The sequence below is a fragment of the Erinaceus europaeus genome, chromosome 4, assembly GCF_950295315.1.
Source record: "Erinaceus europaeus chromosome 4, mEriEur2.1, whole genome shotgun sequence".
NCBI lineage: Eukaryota > Metazoa > Chordata > Mammalia > Eulipotyphla > Erinaceidae > Erinaceus > Erinaceus europaeus.
This window is the reverse complement of record NC_080165.1, coordinates 12,520,622-12,544,839: the sequence shown is the minus strand read 5'-3', so window position 1 is coordinate 12,544,839 and position 24,218 is coordinate 12,520,622. Positions and strand designations below refer to the sequence as shown.

General features: G+C 44.8%; 1 protein-coding gene and 1 long non-coding RNA gene across 3 annotated transcripts in view; one reads left to right on the top strand and one right to left on the bottom strand.

Annotated features, from left to right (window-relative positions):
• FARS2 (phenylalanyl-tRNA synthetase 2, mitochondrial) overlaps positions 1-24,218 on the top strand; it is a 406,538-nt gene that overhangs the window by 233,441 nt on the left and 148,879 nt on the right. The window lies entirely within an intron of this gene.
• LOC132538249 (uncharacterized) lies at positions 10,901-12,993 on the bottom strand. The gene is made up of 2 exons (XR_009549652.1): positions 12,894-12,993; positions 10,901-11,716 (listed from the first exon to the last, which is right to left on the bottom strand). It is a non-coding gene; the product is annotated as an uncharacterized LOC132538249 (long non-coding RNA).

Genomic DNA, 24,218 nt, shown 5'->3' with positions numbered 1-24,218 from the left:
GGAGCATTGATTGTGACAGACTGTCAGGGCCCAGACCTTTGGGAAACTTCAGGCAGGCCAGTTAAACTGTGGTGCAGTACTGTGTAGTGTGGTGTGGTGCACAGTGCAGTGCAGTGTGTTGTGTGTGATGTTTTCTCTCATGCATCTCCCTACCAGGTGGGCTGTACCAAGTGAACTAGGCTTAGGCTCCATGCCTGGAAGTCTGAGCAGCCTTCCTGAGAACAAAGGACTTAGCTGGCAGAGGCTGGGGTGGAGCCAGAAGGGAGGGGTACCCCTAAGACAGAGCACTGTCTCCTATGATTCCCTGAAGAGGCTTCAGGCTCTTGATTCTTTGCTTAGGGTAGTTATATAATGCTTATCCACATTCAAGGATAACCACAAATCATTAGAGAAAAGGGAAAAAAAATCACCTTGCTCTTAAGCTTTTGGAGATTTCTTCTGGAAAGATTTTGTGTATTAAGCAGAATTTTTTTTTCTTTACCGTGTATCAAAGAGTGGAAGGGAAAAGCCCTCAAATGTTCTAGTAAACACTCCTCACATTTGAGTGTTTAGGAGATCTTCCGAATGTGTGGGTACTGCTGGAAATGAGCAAGGACCAAGACAAGACGGCCTCACTGCCATAGCAGCACAGTGCCACAAGCCAGAAGCCCAAGCCTGCAAGCCCTGTGCTTTACCAGTTGATTACTTCCCAGCCTAAAGCGTAGACAATCTTAAATTCTAGGATATGTCTGAATTCTGGAGGAACATTAGAACCCTCAAATCGCCCTCCCTTTACCCTCCCTCTCCCCTTTCCACTCTCCCTTTCCCCCCTCCCTCTCCTTCTCCTACCTCCCCCTTCTCCTTCTCCCCTCTTCTCCCTCTCCTCCCTCTCCTCCCTCTCCTCTATCTCCTCCCTCTCCTTCCTCTCCCCTCTCCTCCCTCTCCCCTCTCCTCCCTCTCCCCTCTCCTCCCTCTTCCCTCCCTCTCCTTCTCCCCCTTCTCCCTCTTCCCTCTCCTCCTTCTCCCCTATCACTCTCCTTCTCCTCACCCTTGCCCCTTCTCCCTCTCCTTTCTCCTCCCTCCCCTCTCCCTCTCCTTCTCCTTCCCTCCCCCTTCTCCCTCTCCCTTCTCCTTCCTCTCCTCCCTCCCTCTCCTTTTCCTCCCCCCTCCCCCTTACCCCTCCCCTTCTTCCTCTCTCCGCCCTCTCCCTCTCTCCTATTCTCCTCTATGGACCTTACTTCATTTTGTATTACTATAATCCACCTATCATATTAAACAAATTCCTTTGCCTTCTTCCAGATACCACAGATCTCTAAGTGTCTCACACTCTTTCTCCTCACCTTCTCACTTTTTCGTCAGTAATCACCTTATAAGTTATATACCTCCCACACAGAATATTGAAATGTGCCCGTTTTTTAAAGGAAATAAACGGTAAAAATCAACACTCCTTGAATTAACTGATTCAAAACAACAACATGTCTGGATGTGGTGCTTCACTCTGGCAACTGCTGGAGTGACCCTGGATCCTGGCCAGTTCCCAGACCCAGAGCAGCAAAGGTTCTTGGCAGGTACCGAGGCCTGGGAGGCCGTGCATGCCCTCTCAGATGCCATCGGAGCTGTTGAGGATGAGAGCCTAGTCAGTGAGTGACTTTCTTTTATTTTTCTTCTTCACTTTTAAAAATGTATTTATTTATAAAATGGAAACACTGACAAGAACCATTGTATAAGAGGGGTACAATTCCCACAACCAGAGCTCTGTATTCCATCCCCTCCCCTGAGAGTTTGCCTATTCTTTAACCCCATGGGAGTATGGACTCAGGGTCATTATAGGGTGCAGAAGATGGAAGGTCTGGCTTCTGTAATTGCTTTCCCTCTGAACACTGGCATTGACAGGTTAATGCATACTCCCAGCTTATTTCTCTCTTTCCCTAGTGGGCAGGGCTCTGAGGAAGCGGGGCTCCAGGACACATTGGTGAGGTCATCTGCCTAGGCAAGTCCAGTTGGCATCATGGTAGCATCTGGAACCTGGTGGCTGAAAAAGAGTTAACATATAAAGCCAAATAAATTGTTGACTAATCATGAACCTAAAGGCTGGAATATTGCAAATGAAGATTTGGGTTCTCCATTTTGGAAATAGTTAGTAGGCCTATTTTAGGTATATTCCAAAGGGCCCATGACTTTATTGGTTTTTGCCTGAGCCTGACATCTGATAGGCAGGTGGATCCAAGTTATTGTCTAGGGAGATGATGTCATAGCTGGAAAAAGGGCTAGGAAGCTAGATGAGGGAAGAGAGTAGCTGCCAAATATGGGAAAGGTGTATAAATATTGTTGACTGTAAACCCCATCGGTTTGATCTGGGACCCACATTCAGCATAAGAGTCTATGTAACCTCTACATCCCTGTAGGTCCAAACTTTCATTCTGTGGTCATCAGTAGGAACTTTCTGAGTTGCACCAATTTCAGGACCCTTCTTCTTCAGGTGGTAGAGTATATTATCCAACCCCCCTTCAGAGGATGGAATATTTTCTATCATTGTTGATCCACATTGAGGGCAAGGTTTTATGGGAGCCTCCAAATAATGGGGTCCATTATGTTGTTTCTGATGGAGATTTCCAGTGATAATGGAGAGAGGGATCTGTTAGAGGTCTAGGCTCATTGTGTTTGTGTGGGAATCCCACGACTCCCCAACTAGAACCCCAGCTGATGTGGTGGCCTGATAGTGACTAAAGAGTCACTGTCAGTTTCTATGCCAGTCTCTTGCCCTTATTCAGCTTTTGTAGTCCTTACTTTGTCTGACAAGCTTAGCTTTGTAGTGACTGAGGGAAGTGTAGTAGAAAATAGATGAGGTAGGTATATAGATCTAAGTAGAAACTATTTCATTATGTACTTTAAGGTGTCTTTTTAGGTCTTTCTACTTGCTTGCCTCATTTATTGACTCTCTGCAGACTGTTGTCCACTCTTGCTTTAAGGTACATATGTTTGCCCTAATTTATGGATGCATGTGCACATCTTCCCTACCTCATGTGACCTGGTTTTGAAGCTTTGTTAGGAAGTGGACCACCCAAAATGGAATTAAGGAATCTTAGAGAAAGGAAAGGTCTCTACCAAGTAATGAGGCTGAAGGGTTGACATTCCATGCCTGATGTCTCTGGACACAGTCTAAAGTGAAGCATGCTGAGGTGGTACTTATTGCATTGAGTAGGTTGGGATCATCAGATGGCAGTATCAGTTGATATGAATTGAGAAAAGCATGCTGGAAAGTGAGCCCCACCCTAGAGGTTCCAGGACTGGGGAAAATATAGGCTCTAAAGAGGAAGTGGGGGCGGAGAATACAGATCCAAGAAGGATGACAGAGGACCTAGTGGGAGTTGTATTGTTATATGGGGAACTGGGGAATGTTATGCATGTACAAACTATTGTACTTACTGTTGAATATAAAACATTAATTCCCCAATAAAAAAAAAAAAAGATTAGTCTGCCTGTGTATCCCAGGCCTCACTTGTAAAAGAAATATTACAGTGCAGCAAAGAAGAAGATATAGCCCTGTGAGAAAGTGAAAAAGAGTAACTACAACATTTCTCTCCTTGGATTTAGAAAATGCTAAATGTGTACATTCTCCAAGTATTCACAAACACCCCCTGGAGGCGCAAGTGAAAAATGGAACAGTGGCAGCATGTGGGAAAGGAAAAAACTAGTGATCTGTGAAAGGTGGAAGATCCTGTTTTCACTGCATATCCATTTATCGTGACTGGATTATTTGCTATGTGCATTGTTACAGCTCTGCCCTTTTAGACATGATATAATTTTGTATTTTATTTCTCATATAAATTCAAACTTACAAAAGAGGCACAAAAATACCATAAGAAGCATACATGGTCCAGCTGCTTTGTGGTGTGTGTATGTTTGTATGTGTATATATGTGTGTATGTGTATATATGTGTGTATGTGTATATATATCTGTGTATGTGTATATATGTGTGTATGTGTATATGTGTGTGTGTGTGTGTGTGTGTACTGTTGTTTCTCATTCTTTTTTGGTTTTAGCTGTTTCATTCTATAAACTTCACCAAACAGTAAATCCTGAACTGAAACTCTTGAGAAGCATAGACCCGGGTCCCTGCCTGCATCTACCCCCCCCAACACACACTTTTTTTTTCATCACTAACTAGTGCATAGCCTTGATTTGTGTGTGTTTCTGTTTAGAGACAACTTATATAAGGTATAATTGACTCATTGACACTGAACTCATGACAGTAGCTGTGTGACTCACTTCTGAATGAAGTTCCTGTAACACTCATCTTTCCTCCATCTGCTACCTCACAGCCTTCCTGCCATAGGGCCCTACATAGTCCTTCCACCCCATGTTTGGGGCCATTTTGAATAGGAAACTCCCTATAAATCACACAGTGGCAGAGAGAAACATGGCAGGCATAGACCTTCAGAAGGTCACTTCTTTACATTAAGAGCTAAAACAAGGGGCTTCATCAGAGAGCTGTGCGCATCCCGGGGGATTTTACCTTCCCACTACACACATCCAAGACTAATACCAGGCCAGAGCAAGGGGAAATAGGAAGTCTTGTTCAACTTGATGTGATTTTTTTTTTTTCCTATCTTCACCATTACTTCAGAAGGGTTGAGTGACATTTCCTTTGTGCACTGACCTACTTAGTCAAGTCATAGGCGTGCAAGTCCCTGGAGCCTTTTATGGATCTAATCCATAAAGTAGGATTTCTTAATATCTCATAGCAACTTTGGATGAAAGAAATGATCCACCATTACTTTTCCATTATTCCCTTGTAGCCCTGAGCTTTCATTGCCATTTTTTGAAAGCTGACATTTTCCCCATTCTGGTTAGTGTGGCTTTTCTGCTGTCTGCCCAGCACACCTGCACCATAACACAAGCCCCACCAGCAGCTCGGGCTCAGGGTGGGGACTCCCCCCCCCACACACACACACACCTGGGAAAGGAACTTTGCAAGGTGGAGGGGTTGTGCTCAAGCCCAGCCTAGTGCGTAGGTTGCACATGGCACATGTGCGCTTGTCGGGGACAGGCGGGAGGAGGATTCGTAAAATAGCCATTCAGAGAGCTGGCGAGATGGGGATTAGCAGTGCCTCAGCTCAGGAGCCAGACTGCCTGAGTCCAGCCTAAGTCTAGACCTTTATAGGTAAGAGCACCCTTTTAGCCATATTCTTTTTTTTAATATTTATTTATTTATTCACTTTTGTTGCCCTTGTTTAATTATTGTAGTCATCGTTATTGTTGTTGTTGGCTAGGACAGAGAGAAATGGAGAGAGGAGGGGAAGACAGAGAGGGGAAGAGAAAAATAGACACCTGCAGACCTGCTTTACTGCCTGTGAAGCGACTCCCCTGCAAGTGGGGAGCCGGGGGGCTTGAACTAGGATCCTTACGCAGGTCCTTCCACTTTGTGCCACCTGGGCTTAACCCACTGCGCTACTGCCCGACTCCCTTATCCTGTATTCTTATCTGTTACATGGAAATCAGAACTGTCAATTTATCTAGCTATTTATTTTACCAGAGCACTGTTCAGTTCTGGCTTATTATAATGGTGCAGGGATTGAAATGGGATCTTTGATGCCTTGGAAATGAAAGTCTTTTGCATAACCATTAGGCAACCCCTCCCCCCATCCTTCAGCACTACGCCAGATCCTCAGCACAGTGCTGGACACAGCAAGTGCTAAGTGACTCTTAACTAATATGATTGCACATGTCCACGTGTGTGTGTTAAATGGGTACTCTATACGTACTTCAATGGTGACGCAAGTACTGCGTGTCAAACCTCCTCCTCCAGTCCTGCTCGACAGCACTGTGTCTGCTATGTTTCTTTTGTGGCGCCCGGCCCTTTGTCGTGTGGGAAGTCACCCTTCTCACCCTTTTGTTTCATTCCGATCGAGAGGCAGAGGGTGAGGCAGTGGGGCAGGGCAAAGGGCCACGATGGCACCTCCCATGTGGCACAGGGGCTGGAACATAGGCCGCCTGCATGGGAAGGCAGGCACCCCACCCAGTGAGCTATCTCTGGGACCCACTCTCTTTTACAGATAGAGTCAGTGTACCAAACGAACTTTTTGCCAGGGTGACTTTGCCCACAAAAAAATGGACAAAGTAGTGAGATTTATAACGCCCTTTCTCTGGGTTCAGTAGAAGGACCAAGTTCTTTTTCTCCACAGGGTACCCTTCTCTTTTCCATTAGAACATGCTGTCCATCTTGGATGGGCATAGGGGGTGGGGGGCATGACTGCTGTCTGCAGCTGATGTCTCTGGCCAGTGCCTGTGTCTTGTTTGGAGTGCTGATTATTTTTGCTGTGTTGTGTCATTTCTTATTCCGTAAACAGATAAGTAATCACCAAGGCAACACTCATTGGCGATACAGAAGAGACATATACAGATAAATCTATTTAAAAACAAAACATTTGGCTTCTCATTTGAGATCAGGGACTCATCTTGCTTTGCCTTCCTTCCTTCCTTCCTTCCTTCCTTCCTTCCTTCCTTCTTTCTTTGTTTCTTTCTTTCTTTCCTTCTTTTTGTTTTCTTTTTTTGTTTTATCGTCTGCTATTTCTTTGTCAGAGCATGCAGCTCTGGGAAAGAAGGTGAAGTTGGAGTTTGAGACAGTTTGGATTGTGTCTCACACACACACACACACACACACACACACACACACACACACACACACACACACAGTGAAAGAAACTGAAGCCCAAAGACTTTCCTAGTTTGTTGTATGTGGGATATGTTGTCCACTGGGGTCGAATGACAGCCTCACAGAAATACAGTGACACTGTGCTAACACCTTCATTTATCTGACTCCCCAAGACCCAGATGCCCACCAGTGATTACAGCCAGATGCTGACATTTTCCAGGATTCAGTTTCCTTATCAGTAAATAGGTCATGATATAGCCCCCTTCCACTGTGTCAGGAGTAACTGAGGTGTGTGTGTGTGTGTGTGTGTCTGAGGGTGCGTGTGATTACTTTGTGTATGGAGCACGGGTTTCTTTTGGGGGGAGGGCTGTTTATTTTGCTGCTATTATTGTTGTTGTTATTATTATTGATAGAGAGAAGTTGAAAGGGGAAGAGAAGATATAATGGGAGGGAGACACCTGCTGCACTGCTTCACTGCTCATGAAGCTTCCTGCCCTGCAGATGGGGACTGAAGGCTCGGATCTGGGTCCTTGCATACAGTAGTGTGTGCACTCAACTAGGTGCACCACCACTCGGCCCCCAAGAACAGTATTATTAGACAGAGCTGTACCACTTGGAGCACCACTGTTTCAGGGAACCCTCGCTCAGGATATCATTGCTCAGAAAACCTTAGAGAGGGAGAGCACCCCCCTTGTAGCTCAGCTCACCTCACTCCCACACGGCATGCTGATGTCTGTCTGTCTGTCTGTCTGTCTCTGCTAAGGTTCCCGGATATGATGTCTGTCAGTATGTGCAACTAGCGGAGAGCATAGGTCGCTAAGACCTTGTTTGTGTAACATACAGGATAAACAGAACCAGCAGGAGAGCAGCGTCGCCCTGGTATCTGGATAGTTCTCCCTCTGTGTGCACAGAATGTCTGTGTCCAGCATTTGGAATCACAGCAACTTGATGGGGTTTTCAAGACACCCAAAAGGATGTTTGGAAGGTCTGTAAAATAGGGGGAGGGGTGAGGGGGAGGGTAGTTTGCATACCTGGATTCATAGCATCAATTACCATCTCTTGATGGAGAACCTGGCTTGTTTCCCACGCTGGGGATCCTTGAAGCCTGGGAAGGTGTCCTGCAAGTTGGGGAGAGAGGACCAACGTTGTCGTGCTTGAAGCAATTCTCAAACACGTAAGTGCCGATGGGCTGGGCTACTGAAGGGGTGCAGACAAAACTGAAGCAGAAAAGGGAGAAGCCTACAGTAAAGAGAATGGTGGAGGGTCCAGGCCGGGGCACACCTGGTTCAGTGCACACACTACAGTGCACAAGGACCTAAGTTCAAGCCCCCGGTCCCCACCTGCAGGGGGAAAGCTTCACAAGTGGTAAAACAGGGCTGCAGGTGTCTCTCTGTCTCATTCCCTCTCTACTTGCCACTCCCCTCTCAATTGTTCTCTGTCTCTATCAAATAATCAATGAATACAATTTAAAAATAAAAGATTTTTTAAAGAAAGAAAGAGAATAATGGATTTCATGAAGCCCTTATATGTGTTTTTGCCAGTCTGTTTTTTGTTAACCAGACATCTGTCCAGCCTGTCCGGACTGTTGTTGAAGAAGCAGCCGTTTTTTCCCCCCCGCCAGAGCACTGCTCAGCTCTGACTTGTGGTGGGACCTGGGACCTGGGAGCCTCAGGCGTAACGGTCTCTTTGCATAACCATCATGCTACCTCCCCTACCCTCAGTTTTGGTCCCAAGGGTCCCGTGATCTGGTACAACCTGGACTGAGCGTTCCCACCAGGTGTGTGTGGGGCTTGGTGCTTTGCTCTGTGCCCTTTGCCCTGGAGCCTTCCTCCGGCAGCAGGTTCTTCAGTGAAATCACTGCTGCTGTGTTTCTGATTAAGGAAAGAGGAAGAAGGGCATAATTTGGTGTCCTACCTGTGCATGTGATGGGGGCCTAGGGTGCTTTTTCCCAAGGGAGCTAGGTACAAATTTCTCAGTATATCTATTGCACTGACCACTGAGGTCAGATTCACTACATCAGGTCAGCTCTAGATCCAGGTAGAGACCTTCCTTCCTTCCTTCCTTCCTTCCTTCCTTCCTTCCTTCCTTCCTTCCTTCCTTCCTTTCTTTCTTTCTTCTTTTTTCTTTTGCCTCCAGGGTTATTGCTGGGGCTCAGTTCCTGTACTACAAATTCACTGCACCTGGTGACCATCCCCCCCATTTTTATTGGATAGGACAGAGAGAAATTGAGTGAGAAAGAAAGATAGAGAGGGGAAGAGAAAGAAAGACACCTGCAGACCTGCTTCACCACTTGGGAAGCGACTCCCCTGCAGGTGGAGAGCTGGGGAATTGAACCGGGATCCTTACACGTGTCCTTGAGCTTCGTATTCTGTGTATTTAACCCAGTGCAGCACCGCCTGGCCCCCGAGAAAGAGACTTTTACCACCAGCGGAGGCTGACTTTATTAAGCACTCAGATGCCTACAGTGACTCTACTAAGTGATCCCCTTACGCTGCCACCATAAAGTACTAGCTACCCATATTACAAATGAGGAAACTGAGTTGCGGAGAACTTGGGATTTTTTCCTAAATTGCACAACTTCAGGTTGAAACTAATGAATTTACTTTGGAGGCACACAGTCCATCAGGAGCAATTTCTTTCTTTCTTTTTTTTTTAACTGCCATCAGTGTTATCACTAGGGCTCAGTGCCTCCACTATGAATCCACCACTCCCAGAGGCCTTTTTTTTCCCTTTTTTAAATTTCCTTTTGTTAGTATTATAACAAGGGTGGGAGAAGGGGAGAGAGGAAGAGAGGGAGTGTATCACCTGCAACCTGCTCTGTTGCTCAGAAGCTTCCCTTCTGCAGGTGGTGACTGAGGACTCGAACCCAGGTCCTTTCACACGGTGACGTGTGCTTTACCAAGTACACCACTGCTGTGCCCCCTAGGAGCAATTCTGAATTCCTTAAAAACACGACTAACCTCCTCCTAAATGACTGTTGATGCCATGCCCTTATCAAAAGCCTCTCACCACCCCCTCCTTTTTTTACTTCCTGAAGCCCATCCATGCAAACTTCTAGACAGAAACTGTAGAATCCATCAGACTCCTGAAGGAATCAGGTGTTTTTTTTTTTTTACCACATAATCATTTCCCTCCTCTTCCCTCACCCACACTGTCAAACGAGCAAAAAGCGGACACCCATTCCCTAACTGTGTGCTTATGACTCTCTGTATGTAATTCCATATTTTAGAAGAGGTTTTTGTTGGGCTAGCTTCGCATGTGGGAGAGAGAGATGACCAGGGAGAGTGGTACGCAGTTCAGTCTTTATTCATGTGGAACACAGCGCAGTCTAAGCTATCTCTAATCACAATCCTGTCCTTATATATCCTGAGGTGAAAGTGTCAGGTCCAAAGAGGATGTACTTAGGATAGGGGGTGGGGAGAAGGAAAAAGTGTGCAAAACAGTGAGGATTAAACCGATGCCCTGGAGGCAGGGCGGTGCTTAGTTAACAGTGGTTATGTAAATAGAACACAGTGTTAAGCAGGGGGGATTAAACCAATGACACAGAAGGGGTCTTAGAAGCAGAATTTAGAAGCAGACCAACAGGCTTTAAAGGCCTTTATAGAATAGCTTTCTCCTTCCCTAGTGCATGCTCATGCATGTATGCTCATGTTCTTGCACCTATATGTGCTTTATGCATGTCTTTTCATAAAGGCCATCTTCGATTATGTCAGTGGCATATTTTATGTGTTTAAAAAAAAATGTTCCATAGCTATCTGTTTGCCAAATAGCAAGTAATGAAGAGGTCTTTGAAACAAATCTCTGAAAACAAAAGTGACTTTCTTGGTCGTCTGCATAGACAACAGCCAGGGAAGCTTGTCTGTGAAGTGCATGATCAGAAACCTGAGGACAGAGTCTGAGCATGCGCCTGAGCTTGGGTGTTCATAAAATCCTGGCTTTCAACTCCTCCCTCTCTGATCAGAATAGGAATGAGACTATATGGAAGCTTAAGTGGCAAGAAGCTGCAGACAGAAGAAAAGTGCATTGTTTCCAGAATCGTAGAAGCCTGCTTCTCATATCCTTTTTCATACCAATACTTGGTGTTAGTGAGCATTTGGAATAATTGTATATAAATGAGAACACAGATGTCTGTGAGGAAAATAAATACTTGCTTTCATATTGAATCAAAATTATAGTCTTTCCTATTTCTTTGTAAGGGCTGTCAGACTTAGCATTGACTTCTTGGTGTAATAAGATCCTAGTAGCCATAGCATGACTAAGCCACGTCATGTTTTTTTTTCTTTATTGGGAGCATTAATGGTTTACAGTCAGTAGTAAAATACAGTAGCTGGTACATGTGTAACATTTATTATTTTTCCACATAACACTCTAATCCCCCACCTAGTTCCTCCACCATCTTGTTCTACGACCTGAACACTCCCCTAAGCTATATTATTTAGAAGCCTTGTTATAGCATAGTTTCTATAAACTGCCATATCTGAAGATTGGGATTCATCAAAAGGTGTGACTAGCCGAGATCTCTATGACCATATTAACTAGATGACTAACCTTAACATTTCTGGTAAGTTAGAAGATAAGTTGGGGACAGGATTGTAGAGGAGTCATAGCAGAGGTCACTAAGTGAGTGGAGCTTATAACTTGCACGCAGGAATCTCTGAGTTTGACCCTTGACACCACATAAAATGAGTGGTGGAGTGGTGTTTTGGTCTTTGTATCAATAAAAATTAATCATTTAATTTCTCAATTATTATTTTTATTGATTTAATAATAATCGACAAGATTATAGGATCAGAGGGGTACAATTCCACACAGTTCCCACTACCAGAGTTCTGCATCTTATCTTTTTCTTTATCCCTCTGGGAGCATGGACCAAAGATCTTTATGAGGGGCAGAAGGTGGGAGGTTTCTGTAATTGCTCCTCTGCTGGATATAGGCATTGGCAGGTTGATCCATACTCCCAGCCTGTTTCTATGTTTCCCTTGTGGGGCAGGCTCTGGAGAGACAGGTTCCAGGACATATTGATGGGGTTGTCTGTCCAGGGAAGTCAGGTTGGCGTCATGATAGCATCTGCAGCTTGGTGGCTGAAAAGCATTAAGATATAAAGCAGAACAAACTGTTTAATAGTCAGGAACCTAAAGATAAGAATAGAGCAGATGAGGTTTGGGATCTCCATGTTGGAAGAAGCTAGGAAGTCTATTTTAGGTATATTATGCTGGGAATACTGTGAGAACCAGGTTGAGCATGGTGAGGCTTTTCCCACTGAAAAATGGGGAATTGAGGAAACGAATCTCCCAGTCAGGCTCCCTCTTGTTAAGGTCGAGCTGGGGAGAAAATACGGATCCCAGTTTTTGCTTCCCTGTCAGCTACTACCTGTCTCCAGAGACCCTGCATTTTTCTGCCTCCAGGGGCTCGCTCGGCACTCCATAAAACATTAAGCCAGCCCCCCTGCTTCACCCTGCTTTTCTTGAAACAGTGGTCTGCCCTTTATTATCTACATATCAATCTTCTGTTTTGTCTAACAAATGACTTAAGGTCTCCTCCCTATTTTCCCACAGGGTAGTATTAATCCTGCCAGTTAAACCCCTAGCAACAGTTGCTAAGGAAGTCCCTACCTTTCCCAGCCCCTTTTACTTTTCTCTGCCCCTTTCCTAACCATGTATGGTATTGTGAAGCCACTTCCGTTTCCAACTTGGGGGCTTCCGGTTTCCGGCCTCGGCCTCGGGGAGCACTCCTGCAGACTGGGAGGTGGATGCCAGCCCTTGCGATTTGTGCCACGTGGCTTAACTAGGTGTGTTACCACCCAACCCTGGGGTGCTCAGATGAATAAAGATTTGAATGGCCTCAACACCACAAGCTCGGTTCCTGGGTCACCTCTCTCACGCATCACTAGCCCGACAATATTCCAAGGGACACATGACTTTACTAATTTTCCTCTGAGCCCAAGAGCTAACATGCATATGGGCTAAAGGTATTACCAAGGAAGATAGTGTCAGAGTTGGAAATAGAACTAGAAAGCTGGATCAGAATAGAAAGTAGCACTGCTTTGCCACTTATGTGATCCAGGTTCGAGCCTGGTTCCTCCTGCACTGGCCGAAGCTTTGATGCTGTGCTATCTTTGCTTTCTCTCTCTCTCTGTATATATATATATATATACATACGTGTGTGTGTGTGTGTGTGTGAAAAAGTCATCCTCCTGGAATGGTGAAGTCCCAAGTATACAAAGAATGCATTTAATGCAAACATTTTATTAGATACAACCTCTCAAAATGTCTTCTGAAAAGGAGTCGGTTCTGGCACTTGTCACTCTTTGACTTACGAGTATTTGTCTGAAGGCTTTGGCTTTTATTTTTCTCCATCTATATAATGAGAATGCAGTAATTTCTATTATATAAGGTACAACTGGTCATGGAAACCAATAAATGTCAGTGTATCCCATATGCCAAAGATTCTTTTTGCTTTCTTCCTATTCGGGATGTGCTGTTTCATAAAATTTCTGATTAATGGCATCATGACAGTAAGATTTACTATAATTGAGGAAATTTTGGGTTAGTGAGAGAAATGTGAGACAATTGCTGGATTTCTCTCAGTGAAATATTTAAAATAATACAAGGTTTGCAAACAGTTCACTTTGCTTAGAAAGTCTATATTGCTCATCCCGTGACAGATTTTAATTCATGGGACTCCAAAATGTATCCTTTTCACTGTGACATATTCCATACTGCATTTCATAAAACAACTTCTTAGCTAAATTTAGAGGCATTGCTTCCATAACTTGGAATTCAGAAAGCACTGGTGTTTCAAAGGTTCTGAGCAATCCCACTGTAAGAAATCTAAAGCCAGAGTCGGGCAGTGGCGCAGTGGGTTAAGCACACATGGCACAAGCACAAGGACCGGCATAAGGATCCCGATTTGAGCCCCCAGTTCCCCACCTGCAGGGGAGTCGCTTCACAGGCGGTGAAGCAGGTCTGCAGGTGTCTGTCTTTCTCTGCCCCCTCTGTCTTCTCCTCTTCTCTCTGTTTCTCTCTGTCCTATCTAACAACGACGACATCAGTAACAACAACAATAATAACTACAACAATAAAACAACAAAGGCAACAAAAGGGAATAAATAAATATATATAAAAAATAAAAGAAATTCAAAGCCAACATTCTCCATACTTATTCAGCCATAGAATCGTGCTTGTCAGCTTGTGTTTCGTCACCAGGGTTTTCACACTAGGACTTTGTGCCTGCATGACTACTGCTGGCGGTCTTTTTTCTTTTCTCACTCACTCTCTCCACCCCCCCCCCCCCATTTCCCTTCCTTCCTTCCTACCTTCCTTCCTTTCTTCCTTCCTTCCTCTATTTCTTACTTCCATTCTTGGCAGAGACAGAAAGAAATGAGGGAGGGGGAGGAAACAGAGGGAAAGACATGGGCAGCATTGCCTCCTCCCTCTGCAGATGGTGACTGTGACTTTGGATCTGGCTCCTCGGGCATGGTGATCAGTGTGTTCTGCCAGATGCACCAATGCCCCCTCCCCCCACAGAACCCTTTTATTTGTATTTGTATTTTTAGAAAAGTTATAAGGGGACCATTCCACTGAAGAGCAGAATAACCACCAAGGAAGTAAACAAAGGTTTGAGTCACAGTCATAATAGAACATACTGTCCCACCCAGAAAGCTGCTGGTTTTTTTGTTTTGTTTTGTTTTGTTTTTTTTGGTCCCTATGAACAGCACTGAGATTTGGTGCCTGCATAATTTCCTTGTATGAATGGATGCTTATGGATTCTTTTTCTTTTTTTCTTTAATGGGGTGGGGGTTGTTAATGGTTTACAGTTGACACAGTAGTAGGTACATGAGAAACAGTTTTCCTCATAACAGTCTAAACCCCCCCCCCATTCCTCCTCCACCATCATGTTCCAGGATCTGAACATTCCTCCTACCCAAGTCCTTTATTTTGGTGTAAAATACCAAAATCCAGTCCAAGTTCTGCTTTGTGTTTTCCCTTCTGTCAGAGAACCTTTTATTTTTTGTTAATTTTTTAAAAAATTTTATTTTTGAGAGAGATGCAGAGAGACATACACAGAGAGAAACACCAGAGCACTGCTCAGCTATGGCTTCTGGTGGTGCAGGGGATTGAACCTGGTACTTAGGAGCCTCAGGCATGAGAGTCTGTTTGCATAACCATTATGCTGTCTCCCCTGCCCCAGAGAACCCTTTTAAAGAGAGTATCTCTTCATCATCCTCATATGGAATGTTCCAGAATGTCTCAGGTTTTTGGGTTCTGAAGTGGACTTACCCATGTTCAAAAATTGGTTATCTGACCTGGAGGTAATGGCTTAGCTCCTTAACCAATAGCAATCTCATTTTTAAAAAAGAAAAAAGGAAAGAAGGCAATATTATTTCCCTCAGAAGGCTCTTAAAAGGGGTAATAGACCTTTATTATACACAGTCTTGAGTAAGTCTCTGTATGTGATTGGTGAGGTGACATGTTATAGACAGGTGAATTTCTGTTTGTGGATCTATCTTAGTGGCTCTGTTGTGGGGCTGAGGGTGAGCTGAACACTCATGGCTCACTATTCTTCTCTGACCTTCCATTCCCCAGTTTATATGATGGCCAGCATCTTCATAATTAAGTTATCTTCTTACTCTGAATGACACTTGTGGTACTCCCAGAGCAGATTTCTTATCACTCCATCTCACTCTCAAGATCTGAACATGGGGTCACCAATTCACATGTGTTGGCACGTGAGCAAGTTGAGTGATGAGGACACAGGTTAAGCATTACTGGTCTCTCCAAAGGGGGCACTGCTGGGCCTACAGAAGGCCAAGCCTAGTGCTACCCCTCCTTCTACCTTAGAGATAAGCTAGGAATCCAGATGATTTTAATTTCTTAAATTTAAATATAAATTAACTATTCAGGTTTGAAATACTGAACAAATAGCTCTGGCCCATGAGCAGTCAGTTTTACAAAGTCCTGAGCCTGAGCAGCAGTTCCCAGGGGCCTGTTTGTCTCAGGAATTAGCCACCTGATGAACCCTTGACAGTTGTAGGTGGTCTTTCCTCTGTTGCTCCATTAAACTGACCTGGAGGCTGCCCTGTTTCTGCTGATGTTGGCTTGTTTTCTCAGCTTCCCAAGTAGCTGAGTCTGATTCCTCTTCCTGTCCCTGTGCCTCATGGAGAGATAGAAAGGTTTTGGTCATGGGAGTCGGGCAGTAGCGCAGCAGGTTAAGCGCAGGTGGTGCAAAGCACAAGGACCGGCATAAGGATCCTGGTTTGAGCCCTTGGCTCCCCATCTGCAGGGGAGTCACTTCACAGGTGGTGAAGCATGTCTGTAAGTGTCTGTCTTTCTTTCCCCGTCTTCCCCTCCTCTCTCCATTTTTCTTTGTCCTCTCCAGCAATGATGACATCAACAATAATAGCTACAACAGTAAAAAACAACAAGGGCAACAAAAGGGAATAAATATTTTTTAAAAAGACAAGTTTACCAATACAAGAAAGAAAGAAAGAAAGAAAGAAGGAAAGGAAGGTAGGTTTTGGTCAGAAATCAGAACCAAAGGCCCACCTGTGTGCTCCCCACTGCCATCTTCCCTGCTCCCAAGCTGTGATTCTGTCGTTCCGCATTGCATGGACTTAACGTCTAATTATGTAAGCAGAACCCTAGGCAAACTCTTAGCCCCCTGTGCACCAGTGTACCAGTTGATGGAAACACTAGATTCCTGTCTGCTGTGCTGTCAACACTCCTGAAATACCTACTCTTAGTGGTGGCAGGACTGGCACCCATTAGCACTCACATCCAGGGAACGAACTCAGTGAAGTGAGCTCTCTGGGCAGGAGTTTTCTCTAGAACACTATCAGAATCAGCTGTGGTTTGGGAGACAGGGAAGACTCAGTGGCTCTGTGCCGGGCTAGTGACATGAGAGAGATGACCCAGGAACCGAGCTGGTGGTGGCAAGACCATTCAAATCTTTATTCATCCAAACGCCCGAGAGTTGGGCGGTAGCACAGCGGGTTAAGTGCACATGGCACAAAGGGGAGGGCCGGCATAAGTACCCTGTCCAAGTGCCACCCCCTTCAAGGCTGGAAAATGGAAGTGGCAAGTCAGAAACGGAAGTGGCTTGACAATACCGTACATGGTTAGGAAAGGGGCGGAGAAAGGTAAAAGGGGACTGAGAAAGGTAGGAACTTCCTTAGCAACTGTTGCGAGGAGTTTAACTGGTAGGATTAATACTACCCTGCAGGCAGGGAGGGTCTTGAGGGTAGAAAAAGAATATATCCAATGAGCAGAATGGGTGGGGAAATAGGGAGGAGATCTTAAGTCATCTGTTAGACACAGCAGAACATTGATGTGTAGATAATAAGAGAGCCGAGCGGCCATTGTATCAAGGAATGCAGGGTGAGGAAGGGGAGCCAGCTTAATGTTTTAAGGAATGCCGAGCCGGGGGCAGAAAAATGCAGGGTCCCTGGAGACAGGGAGTAAGCTAACAGGGAGGCAGAAAACTGAGGTCCATAAAGAAAAACTCATTCTCTGTCTCCCTTCTCGATTTCTTTCTGTCTCTATCCGATAAGTAAAGAAGTTCATTTTATATATATATTAAATGACAGACATAGGCATATCTTTCTGCTCCCCAAGTGAGAAGTTGTAACTTCCAGAATCTGAGTGAACTGCTCCAAGCCACACAGCTACACAGACCTCAGGGAGAGAGAGTCTGACAGGGAGATTGGTTTCCTCAGTTCCCCATTTTTCAATGGGAAAAACCTTACCACGCTCAACCTGGTTCTCACAGTACTCCCAGCAGCTCTGCTCATTGCTGTGCTTTCAGAGCCTGCTGCACCCAGCAGCTACATGCAGCCCCGTCTACAGGTTGACTCAGGCACTGTCACCTTCTGTGTCAGATGTAGCCAGGGCCGAGGGGCAGCCCCCTCTGGGAACACACATATATTTGGCTAAGACTCAGGACTCCACTATGAGATACACAAAAGCACCCGATAGGTTTTATGAAAATAGGTGATGGACACTAGCCCTTTTGGAAAGTCACTGCCAAGTAGGTATTTTTCACCATTTATGGATAAGTAAGTCGCAAATTCCTTTAGCACACAGGTATGGAAACATTTGACCAACACCCCGGAAGGAGATGTGTAAAGGTGTGTTTGTGGAGAAGAGCTGAATACCCCATACATATCTGTGCCTGAACGTTGGCAGTGAGCAGGCAGGTGCACACCTCAGCTGCTTCCTGTGTAGCTGTGTGGCTTGGAGCAGTTCACTCAGATTCTGGAAGTTACAACTTCTCAGTTGGGGAGCCAAAAGACATGCCTATGTCTGTCATTAAAAAAATATATATATATATGTATTTTATGTATTTATTTACTTATCAGATAGAGACAGAAAGAAATCAAGAAGGGAGAGAGAGAATGAGAAGCGCCTGCAGCTCTGCTTCACCTCTCGTGAAGCTTCCCCCCTGCAGGTGGGTATTTGAAAGGGCTCAGACCTGGGTCTGTTCTCATGGCAAATTTGTTTGCTCAACTGGTGCACCACAGCCTAACCACTATCTTAGCCACTTGAAATTTCTTTTCTTCCTCCACTACTCCTTCCTTTTTTTTTCATTTTATTTTATTTCATTGCTAGAGACAGCAAAGGCAGAGGGGAGAGAGTGGAAGAGACCACAACACTAAAGCTTCCTTCACTGCTGTGGGGCAGTGCTTGAACCTAGTCACTTATGGCAGAGTAGCCCCTACTAGCCAAGCAAGCTGTATTGCCAACCCCACTTGAAATTTCTAACAGCTGCCTGGCACTGGGAAATTGGATTAGCCAATGATGACTAATTCTTATCAAGATCAGTCCTGACAATTAATTACAAGATTATTGTATTACCAGTCCACATGTAAAAGCTAAAATACACTCTCATTTGACCAGCCTTCTATTTATTGAACTTCAGGAGTAGATGAAGGAGCATTCTGGTGATCACGCCACTATACGTGGAACATAGAAAAAAAAAAAAAAGAAAAAAATACCTGTCCCTGATCATGTGATACCCATAACCCAGGCCCTTCTCTGTCCTCATCTTTCAAATCCTCTCTCTAGCCCTTCCCCTCCTCTCAGTTCTGTTTGCTGCTATGTCTCCTTGTCATCATCATGAAGGGGCGAACCAGGCAGAGCTGCCTAAGTCCCAACAGGCTACTTCTGGTTCATAGGCAGCAGAGCAGAGCAGCCCAGATGGGGGTGGGGGTGGGGAGGAGCAGACAGCACCAGCAGAGCCTACCTGACAGCAAGTGGGTGGCAAGTGCACCAGAGCTCTTTAGCACACCCCTCCGCCATTTCTCCGGGAAGATTTAGACTCCAGCATCCCCACACAGCAGTGACTCCCCCCACTCCCCGCCTGGCTCCTCACTCTGTCAGCCACCCTCCCAGGCCCTTGTGGTCCTCCCAATTCAGGGCCAGCCCACACAAGAATGTGTGCAGCAAAAGGGGAAAACAAATCTTCCCTTTCCTTCCCTGAATCTCCACCCGTCTCCTTTTCTCTCCGCCAAAAATAAAGTTAATTAGAAGAAATCAAAGCCTGGGACCACTCTGCTGCCAACAGGAAATTAGCTCCGATCTGGTTGTCAAATTCAGGTTCTCTGCACTTTGTTATGTGCACACTCCATCTCCTCACCTGTCAAGTGAGGGTTTGCAAACAACTGGGAGAAGCAAGTTATTGAAAAGCAGCTGATGGGAACACACTTAAAGCCATTTTATTCAGGCACGGGTTAAATGTCACATGACCTCCCAGGGAACATGAGAAACATGGGGTCAGAAGAAGGCTGTTGGCCCTAAGAATCCCCGGCTGTACTAGTAGACACCACTAGGGACGGGGTCTGGGTGTGACAGGACACTGAAACCACAGACTCCTGGAAGGACTCATTGTCACTGGCAGGCCTCAGCAGCGGGTCCTTGAAGTCTGTCCCATCTGCCTAAAGCAGTGACCCCTCGTGATGCCAATTCTAAGCTGTGCTGTTTTTTTCTAAAAGTCTAAGTGGTCAGTTAAGTCTTTGTTGTTGATCCTTACCTCTAAGAGTCGATACTAGGCTGCTTCCTAGAAGAAGCAGATCAATAAATGTGTTTGGAAGGAATTAGCCTAACTCACCTTCCCTGGGTGCAATTCTCACCACGTAGGACAGAACTAGCTTCAGACTGAGACAGGGACATGTCTGTTCACTGGGAGCTGTTGACTTGGTGGGTCTCATGTGGTTTCTGGGTAGAGATACAGAACAAAAATTACCTAAGTAGGAACTGTGCTAGTTCTGTCTAACACAGTACGACCCTGGCACTCAGTGAGATTGAATTAAATACAAATAAAAGACAAGAGTGAGAAAAATCTGTGAGCTTCAAGGAAGCATGGATTCATGAGTTAGAACAACCTGAGTTTGTAAAGTACAAAACCTTCCAGCCAAATTTGATAAGCAAATAGATTGTAAAAACAAAGAGATTGAAGCAAAGTCATTGGCAGTGCACTGTTCCTCTAACTGAATCTTAATTTTAAGTTCATTTCTATTAAAAAAACACACACACACATGAACTCTACACAGAGCAGGACTGCGTATGAGTCAAGTCAATGAATCTAAAAGTTAATGAATCATTTGGAAAGAAAATGTCATGGATGGCACCATAGGGATGTTAGATTTGGCCTTATTTACACGATTATTAATTAGCTGAGTTGACTACTGTGAGAAAGAAAACTAAAAGCTAGGCTGTTTCCTGTGAGACTTGAGTTCTAATCGGAAGACTTAATATAAGGTATGGGTACAGCTGGCACTGCACTGAATCTAGACTCTGCCACCCCTGGCTGTTCAACCTTGGACAGAGTAACTGAAATCAGTAAGTACAGCTTCCTCAGAGAGAGGCAGGAATAATGAAAGTGACCATCTCTTTGGGCTGCACCTGTGAACAGTAACCATCACTCAGATAATCCCATCAGAAGCCAAGGTGATAAGTATCCTGATCGAGTGCCAGAGGAACTACAAAATCTTCCTTTGGCCAGACTTGACCATGGTGAATAGCCAAGCTCAAATCACTAGGAGAATAAAAACCACATTGGAAATCTAAGTCCATGCAGAACTTGTCAAGGAACTAAACCCTCCCTACTTAGAGTGACTGTCAATAAATCATTTCTAACCTCCCTTGTCATCACCTCAAAAAAAAAAAAACAACAAAGACCTCATAACTTTGTTTCAAGGGCAGAAGACAAAGACTGACTAAATGATTAAGTACTACAGAAAACCTGTGCTGTTCAGCCTCAGTGACATTAAACAGAAGAAAGTGGATGAGGGAGACTTCAGTGTAGACAGAAATCCAGCTGTAGGAAAAATGCTGATATCCTGAGAATATGGGGTCCTCTTTCTGGAGAGGAATTGTGAAGAGAAATGGGGTGGTGAAGAACTCTGATTTGATCATGGAATAGTAGGTAGGAAGGCGGTAGCACAGCGGGTTAAGCGCACATGCGCAAAGTGCAAGGACCAGCATAAAGATCCCAGTTCAAGCCCCCGGCTCCCCACCTGCAGGGGAGTCGCTTCTAGGTGGTGAAGCAGGTCTGCAGGTGTCTATCTTTCTCTCCCCCTCTGTCTTCCCCTCCTCTCTCCATTTCTCTCTGACCTATCCAACAACGATGACATCAACAACAACAATAACTACCACAAAACAACAAGGGCAACAAAAGGGAAAATAAATAATAATAAAAAAATTTTAAAAGAGAAGGGGGTCTTGAAGAGTTTAAAGTGGGAAGGTACATGGAGACATTTCTAGTTTAACTATGTGACTGAAGGGTGAGCCTGGAGCAATGAAGTAGTAAGTGGCGGAGGCACTGTGCATTGTGCCCTACAGCTGCAGTCCTGGGACCCCACCCCAGGGGCTTAGACCGCAGAGATCTGGAGGCTGGGCTCAACAGTGCTGGCTGACTTGGCTTCCTCCCTGGCTCTGAGGGAGAGTGTTTCAGCCTCTCTCCTGTCGCTGGTATTTCCTGGTTCTTTGTCCAGTAGCAGTTTCACCTAGTTCTCTGGTCTCTCTCTCTCTCTCTTTTTTTTTTAATGTTGAAGTTTCTTTAATATTTATTTATTTATTTCCTTTTTGTTGCCCTTGTGTTTTATTTTTATTGTTGTAGTTATTATTGTTGATGTTGGATAGGACAGAGAGAAATGGAGAAAGGAGGGGGAGATGGGGGGGGAGATAGACACCTGCAGACCTGCTTCACCGATTGTGAAGCAACTCCCCTGCAGGTGGGGAGCCAGGGGCTCAAACTGGGTTCCTCATGCCGGTCCTTGCGCTTTGCGCCACGTGTGCTTAACCGCTGGACTCCCAGTTCTCTGGTTTTATTCACACCCAGCGTTCTCCTGTGTCTCTCCATGCCAACATGGACAGCAGTAATCATATTGGATTGGAAACCACCCTCCTGACCTGATCCTCTTGACGTAATAATCTCTGCAAAGACCTTTCTCCACATATTGCCACCTTCTGTGCGACTGCGGGTTAAGAACTCTGATCGCCTTGTTATATCCTGATTGCCTTGTTATGTCTGTCATGTCTGTATGCACAATACAATCTGTAGGAGAGTAGATGGCAGTAAAGCAGTGTGAAGCCTCCTGCCACTTAAGAACCACTTTTAGAATCTTCCTCCTCAGCTAAGAAGTTGTCCGTCCTGTGCCTCTTCTGAAGAGTCTGGGAGATGAGGGGAAACTGCCCATATCTGACTCTTGGGGGTGGGCAGAGGGCACAGAGACGCCTGCAGTGGCTCCTCAAGGCCTCCCCTGCGCTCACGGAAGGACTTGCTCCTCACAGCCTGCAGCTCCTGCTGCTGTGCACAAGCTATTTGGCCCACATGCAGCCGGACACTCCTTTGAGGGGGCTCAGGTTCTAGTGTATGTGCCCCCTCGTAAACAAAGAAGAATGCCAGATAAGACCTGAAAGGAACTGATCAATATATCATTGTTTGATAAAGCCAATAAAACATACAGGCGCACAAACTAGCTCACATTTAGAAGTGAGACACATTAATACAGATGTTTTGCCGTGTGCGCAACACAGGTTTGAGTCTCTGGAACACCACAGCAGTGGGGGAACTTTTGGTGCTATGGTCAGTCTCTCTCTCTCTCTCTCACTCTCTCTCTCTCTCACACACGCTTAATATATCTAAGAGAGAGGAGGAAAGAGAAAACGGAGTATTTGCCGGAACTGTACTACCCTGTCATAGGCCCTGAATGGTAGCTTTATTCTGATCTTTTGAAATGTGTTCTAAACTGATGCATTTGATAAGAAATGAAAGATAAGTACCAGATGGTTTCACTCGTGTGTGGAATCTAGAGGCCTGATACATATGAATTTAGCATGCTTCAGAAAAAGCAGAAAAGCAAGTAAACTGTTTCTAAGACTTGTGAAAACTATGGTGGATGGGGGGAGAATAGATAGCATAATGGTTATGCAAACAGACTGTCATGCTTGCGGCTCTGAAGTCATAGGTTTAATCCCCTGCACCACTGTAAACCAGAGCTGATCAGTGCTCTGGTAAAAAAAAAAAAAAAGAAAAGAAAGAAAAGTAAGGAAAAGAAAAAGGAAACTATGGTGGTTATCACTGGGAGACGGGAGGGTAGGAGCACAGAACTTTGGTGGTGGGTGTCATGTGGAACTCTACCCTGTGATCCTACAATCTTGTAGCCCACTATAAAAATGTGAAAGAAAGAAAGAAAGAAAGAAAGAAAGAAAGAAAGAAAGAAAGAAAGAAAGAAAGAAAGAAAGAGAAGGAAGGAAAGAAGGAAGGAAGGAAGGAAGGAAGGAAGGAAGGAAGGAAGGAAGGAAGGAAGGAAGGAGCCTGCACTAGGTTGAGTGCACAGGTTAGTATGAGAGTATGTGCAAGGACCTGGGTTCAAGCTTCTGTCCCAACCTGCAAAATAAATAAATAAATAAATAAAATAAAGTAATAAACTGATGTGTTTTCTTGGAAACTTTTTTGACATTTCATATATAACAGCTGTTTATGCTCAGGTATTCTTTGGACACACTGGTATTTAAAAGGTCTTAGACTGTGTTGATCAGTGATTCACTAGAGGGGCTGAAGTGATATCAGGCTTATTGGAAATCAAACCAGAAAGTCACCTTTCTAGCAGATGTATGTTTCCAGCAGTTATTTTCATAGGATTGCAGAGTTCTCTAATGAAACATAAAGAAGCACTTTTATTGTGGCAGCAACTTACAGAGCAAAGGATGTGTGTGTGTGTGTGTGTGTGTGTGTGTGTGTGTGTGTGTGAGGAGACAGTGTGCTATGATGTCTATAATGTAAGCCAGGTACACAGTTCAGTCAGTTCTAAAGGCATCTAATTTAAAATGTGTGTGCACTATAATGGTGAACTAATAAGCTCTAATAAACTCTTAAAAGGGGGCGAAAACGGAGGGAATGAGCACATTTGTGTTTCTCACATCCTTCAAAACATACTTTGAAAAGCAGCTCCCTAAATGACTGTTTGTAAGTTCAGTCCTTGATTTAATAATTAGAAAAACTAGCAAATAATGACTTTGCTAATTGAAATATCAACTTGACAAGCCCTTACATATTTCTCTATTAAAATGACTTCCTGAAAGT